This window comes from Anarrhichthys ocellatus, unplaced genomic scaffold (assembly GCF_004355925.1).
Source record: "Anarrhichthys ocellatus isolate YVR2014 unplaced genomic scaffold, GSC_Weel_1.0 scaffold34, whole genome shotgun sequence".
NCBI lineage: Eukaryota > Metazoa > Chordata > Actinopteri > Perciformes > Anarhichadidae > Anarrhichthys > Anarrhichthys ocellatus.
Genome location: NW_022280064.1, coordinates 2,670,282 through 2,676,281, shown reverse-complemented (window position 1 = coordinate 2,676,281; position 6,000 = coordinate 2,670,282). Strand labels below are relative to the sequence as shown.

Below are 6,000 nucleotides of genomic sequence, written 5' to 3'. Positions count from 1 at the left end.
ACACACACACACACACTATTGCGGTTAAAGCTGAGTTGCTATTTAACTGACTGTTACCCTGGAGCTGAATAGAAGTCATTTGGAATTCAGACTGATAAATGGTCTTCATTTTACCTCCACCTATGCTCAGTATTTTATTTGTACAATATCTGTGATGCTCATTATTGATGTGACACAGACGGTTTGAGGGAGACTTCTGTTGACGTGTAGTTTTAACCTACAGTAGTTATTGTGCTTTCATTTCTTTACATGCATATTTCTAAAGACAAAATTTAAATTATTCATTTAGTTGAAGTGATTAGGAAGCATTCAATTGGAATTAGTTGGGCAGTCACGGGAGGGGATACACAGCTTCTGTGCTGTGTTAATTACAGCTCAGTGCAATGATTCAGAGAGAAGAAGGAAAAACAAATGGCTGGAATCCCCCTGAGAGGGACAGAGTTGTAAAAATATAGTTTTCAAGAATAATCTCTGATTGCTTATCCTTAGAGCAGGAAACCAAAGCAGTGTCTGAATTTACATTCTGTCACCGTCCTCTTTTCTTAAACCATAACGGCACTTCTTGGCCCGTCTGTATCTGATGATGCTGATGAGCACAGGTGGACTCTTAGATAGTGATGTCATCCTCATTCCAAATAATGCATGTCACCCGCTTGTTACACTGTTACTGGTCAACATGTTAGTTATGACAGCTCCCTTTGTCAGTGCTGCTAGTGGATATGAGACGATAGTTTATCAAACTTTATTTTCCGTTGGTATATTAATCGTATCATAAACGCATGCAGTAGTGTATGCAATTATAACTGTCTAATTGAGAGGTGGAGAAAGCAGTCGTTTGCCGTTGGACAAAAGGGGACAATAGTACTTTTGTCCTCTACTATATAATCTGCAGACTGATTCTGACTCGATACCTGAAAAGAATCCCAGCATCCCGGTCGGTCGGCGCGTAAACTCATAAAAAGGCCGAGTGAGTTTGTTTGTTTTAAGACGGCGACGACTCCTCACCCCAAGCTCCTCCCCATCAGTCGCAGGTGATGAGAGCACAGCGGATCGATACTTCATTAATGTTACAAGATTGAGGCCCCAACTCCAGTCGATTCCAATGACCCGGGATGGCAGAAGGAGTTGGAGTGCCGGCCAGGTCGTCCTGTGACCGTGCACACGTTCTTAGATATACTGTACGTGTGCACAGAGCCCCTCGTTACAGCACATCGGCAGCTCTTCAATTCTCTAAATCTAAATTAGTTTGAGATCAGCGTTTCGCATGCTGTGCATCTCTGAGCTTGATAAGACGGTAATTGCTTCTGTGCAGCGTGCAGTATACCTGCATGGAGGTTATGCTCCTCCAGTCACTTATTTTGGTTTTTAGCTTTAAGTTGCACCGCAATTATCTATTCATACTTTATGGATTCTTAATCATGTAATGATACACGGTGTGTCTTTAACAACACACCCTTTACATCATTGTAGGTCGTTCATTTAACTGCTACACAGCTATGCTATCCGTGGCAATAACAGTTTTCATCCAACTTCACCCTCCAACCAACTTCAAACCTTAATCATATTGCATTTATATATTGCCAGACAAACTTTCTCATATCTCTCATACTGTTTTTTTTTTTTTCTCACTTAAATTTGAAAGTGTAATTTTTCAATTCTAACTCTTGTAAGTCTTCCTTCACTTCACGTCTAAGCTGAGATCTACAGCCCCGTCCTGTGACTGATGTGAATCTCAAACACATTGGACTGCTACGAATACGCACACTAATCCCGTATATATATATTACACATGTGACCACGCGCACACAGAAGCCCGTCTGTATATTCTCTGGCACTCGTTTTCATCTGGTCCCAGCCTGTTGTAATATATTTCCCAGCATGTGTTGACCCAGTGTCCTGAATGTGAATCCAGAGAGGGGAGGTGGGAGAAAGCCCTTTGTGGATGCAAAGTAGTTCATCATCATGGGAATCCACACACACACACACACACACACACAAAGTAGGTGAGTCAACAACGGAGCGTCTGTCCAGGTTCGGGCTGACTCCAGACCAGTGCCGCTGAAGAATGTTGCTACATCTCCATGAATTACTTGTTTTATTTGGAGCTCAGATACATTTTTTTGTGAAACTGGTTTTAAAAAACAAGTAGTTTTATGTTGTATAAAGATGATATTTTTGGCATTTTTGTGGTGACTTTGCGGTAACGCTGTAACCATTCGCCCACCAAGGCCCCCCCATCGGTGGTCTGTTTAAATAACAATGAGCTCATAACGCCGTCTGAACTTCTAAGGTGGATTTTATGAGCTTGAATACCAATGAGATCATTCAGTCAGATGGGGTAGAGTTTGTCACAGTTGCATTTTGAACATAATGTGATCACGTTCTTGATAGAAGTGCTCACCAGTTGATGGAACCTAATTACTGCAGCATGTCATGATTGGATTACTTGCATCGCTCACATCGTTGAGGGTGATAAACCGTATCTGGAACGTTTGTTAGGATCGTCATTCACAGCTCCAGCTGTGCACTAAAGTGTTGAGGCTTTATTCATCATTTTTTTACAATGTGTTTTATGTTTGGGTTCTAAAGTTCACAGTACACAACTGCAGCATTGCCGCCTCTGCCAAATGCTCATTTTGAAATGTGAGGAACTGGAGTCTGGCCTGGGATCAGATTCACGGACAGTGTGTTTGCCAGTAGACATGGGAGCGGGTCTCAATGAGATGATTACATCTCAGTTAAGTGTGTGTGTGTGTGTGTGTGTGTGTGTGTGTGTGTGTGTGTGTGTGCTTTTAGTCTTTGTGCTAAGCTAACCAAACTATCTGCTAACTATAGCTTCTTATTTACTGCATAAAACGGACACTTTTCTGAAAGTACGCGTGTTGTCTGCTATAAATATCTCCACCGCTTCTTGGATCCTGCATGTTTTAGGCACTTTTAATTATTACAAAGTGCTCTGGTCCTCCCTCCCTCCCTCTCTCCCCCGTCAGCACATCTCCCCTCTGTGGTTACTGTTCATGCCGTTTCATGCATTATTGAAGAGCCGACCATGACGAGTCGGCTTCACCTTTTCCTCCCGCAGGAGCACGCTTCATAGCTTCGATGGTGATCGCTGACCCCGTCTAGACCTCCTTCACTGGCCTGTGGATTGTTTGTGCATAGATGGACAAGTGCGTATCCAGAGAGTTTAAAGGGAAACGAGGAGTCAGCAGAAAATGAGCCACTATGCTTCATTATTATTGTTTACTGGCCGGTTGTCTCCGTCTTTGTTCTTGCTCTCGTTACAGCAGAGCGGAGGAGACCGGTCGTCCGTTTCTTTCTTCTTCGTGGGTATTGTCGTGTGCACGGAGAATGCTGGTAGCTCTGTTTCTGAAAGGTTTCCACTGCTCCCCACAGTGTGAGGATGTACGTAGCTGGAACATTTGAACGCTATGATGATGACTTTACCCAAAACAAATGAGAGAACTTGTTTGATTAATATTTAAATAATTGATTCAATCATCTTATGCTAAAAACAAACCAATGTAACAAGATGATGAGCCCTCTTAGTCAGAAAAATACCAGAGCGCAAATTCAACAGGATTGCTGAGACGCACAGATTAGTTTAATCACTGAATATCACAGCAGCAGTACGTTCACTGAAGTATTTGACCTGAAACGTAGTATGGCTGTGACTTGGGATTGATATCACGACTGGAGTAATATGCAGTGAAGATAATCAAATGTGCTTTTGCATCAGTGTGGGTTAAGAGAAACGATTTACAGACTTTAACAGGCGGTAACGTTTGTTAAAGCTGTTTTCTCTCTCATACATGGCCGTCAACAGAACATGTAAAGAGGCGGAATGACGACGTTGGATAATGCATGCTGCAACCCAATGTTATGTTGGCATAACGGCATTGGGGTTTACATTATTTTCAACATTGGGGCTATGAAAAACATTTAGAAAATGTATTTAAATGACGACTTCTCCCCAAAGCTCGCTCCACACGTTGATGATCCTGATGGAGATCATGCTTTAGTGGACAAATTGTTGCGGGATGTTTTCACTCTCGTGCATAACGGTCATGCTGATGTGTTAAGTCATTTCCAATTTGCAGTTTACAGAGCACCACATTGTTGAGTCTCCTTTTCAGATCCACACTTCAGAGGATAACAGGCGAGCGTATCTAGCTGCAGCTGGTTCTGCAGGGGAAAGCATGCTTTTGAAGGAGCGCAGACACTTTCACGTCATGCAAAAGTATTTTTGTAACCGATGACATTTGTTTCAGTCGAGGAATCGTCCCAGCCACAATGATAAGACGCCGTACCCACGCGTAGCCACTTCATAAACATGGAAATTGCTGTTTGTTACAATAATTGCACAGTGTTAGTTGGCACCAAGTGTACTCCGTTCCCCTCTGGGTTGTCTGGAGTGTCTGGTCATTAAGATGGTCACTCGTAAGGACTTGCTGTCCCCTTTCTTTTGTGAACAAATACTTGACTTAAGGTTTAGTTTTCTGACGTAGACAACCACATCTTTGAAATGGAAAGATGTCCCTGGTTAAAGGCATTGTGGGTGGAGAGGAGATTTGACAGACATATCGGGGTTTCTCTGCATTTCTGTGTGTAGAACGTACAATGGAGAACAAACACTGTGCTCATAGCATATAGTAGCAGTATATGCATCTTGTTCAGTCTGATCTCTATTGAGAAACATAATGCGGTCTTCCTGTCCATTGAGAAGCAGGCGGACATATTGATTCTGCACAAGAGTTCACTTTCACAGTTTTAACTCGTTCCAGTGGCCCTCGACAGAATAATGATGCCGTGGATTTTAACGAGTCCGTTGTGATGTAGTGTCCATATCCTCATCGGAGAGCGCACACACACACACACACACACACACACACACACACACACACACACACGAGGGACCCTTTTAAGTCGTCCCTTTTCGAGATGGTTGTTTAATGGAGGGATTACTGTTTTTCATCCTGCTGGTGCTCTGAATGATGCCGTTTGAAGTGATTCAACAGATGGTTTAAAACGGTGAAGGCCTTCTGGTGGCCCAAAGGGTTTCTTTGGGGTTAGTGTGTGTGCTCACTGGCAGGCAGGTCATGGCGATGCCACTCATTGTCAGGTTCAAACGCCTGTGTCCTTTGGAGACTGACTCGTGGTGGTACCTGTGTGTTTGCTCTTTCATACTCTTTTCTATGTCTGCTCTTTCTCTGACTTTGATGCCACAGTCTGTATCCCTGCGTCTGCTTGATGGGGAAGAGTAAATGAAGGCAAATGCCTTGAAGTTTCACTGCATTTAGCATACTTGCTTGCTTGCTGTGACATTTTTACTGCACTTTCAGAGAGCGGGCTTTTGTTATCCCCTTCCTCTTAAAACCCCGGGCACCATCTGTTGTCATTAGTGTCCAGCATCCATGATGTAGCAGCGCTGCTGTCTCTGCCTTCCTCTCTCTTGCAGTCTTTGCCACCCATTGCATGTTACTCTCAGAGGAAAGGCCAAATGTCTAGATTCAACTATCAACTTGGAAGCTGCGCTGAGATACTACATGAGGAAATAGATACTTTAGTGTTCTACTACATTAGAAAGATGTGTTGTCCCGATTCTCCATTTGCACGATGCTATTTGACTTTCAATTTTAAGTTCACAATTCCATATTCTTTATTTAAACATTTACAACCTAGGTCTGGTCTGTTTAATAAAGCACGCAGACGATTGCCTGTCCACTTAAAGTGCTTCGATCAGGATTTTTTGGGCAGATCATCGCTGGAAGAAGTATCGGCCGATCTGATCACGGGTCTATTTGATGCTACTTCTCGGCAGCAAGGGATTCTGCTCTGTGTCTCTGTGTGTGTGCGTGTGCGTGCCTCACTCTCTTTAGACACGACTGACAAATATCTGCAATAAAAGCGTAATTTAAAAAAGATAATCACAAACAGCAGTGATACTAGACTCGAGTAAAAAAAATAGACCAGACGGATGTTGAAAGTATCGCTGTGGAT

At 43.1% G+C, this 6,000-nt stretch overlaps 1 protein-coding gene across 3 annotated transcripts in view; it reads left to right on the top strand.

The window, feature by feature from the left end:
- Positions 1-6,000, top strand: part of atad2b (ATPase family AAA domain containing 2B) — a 69,075-nt gene that overhangs the window by 43,471 nt on the left and 19,604 nt on the right. The gene's annotated exons all lie outside the window — the stretch shown is intronic.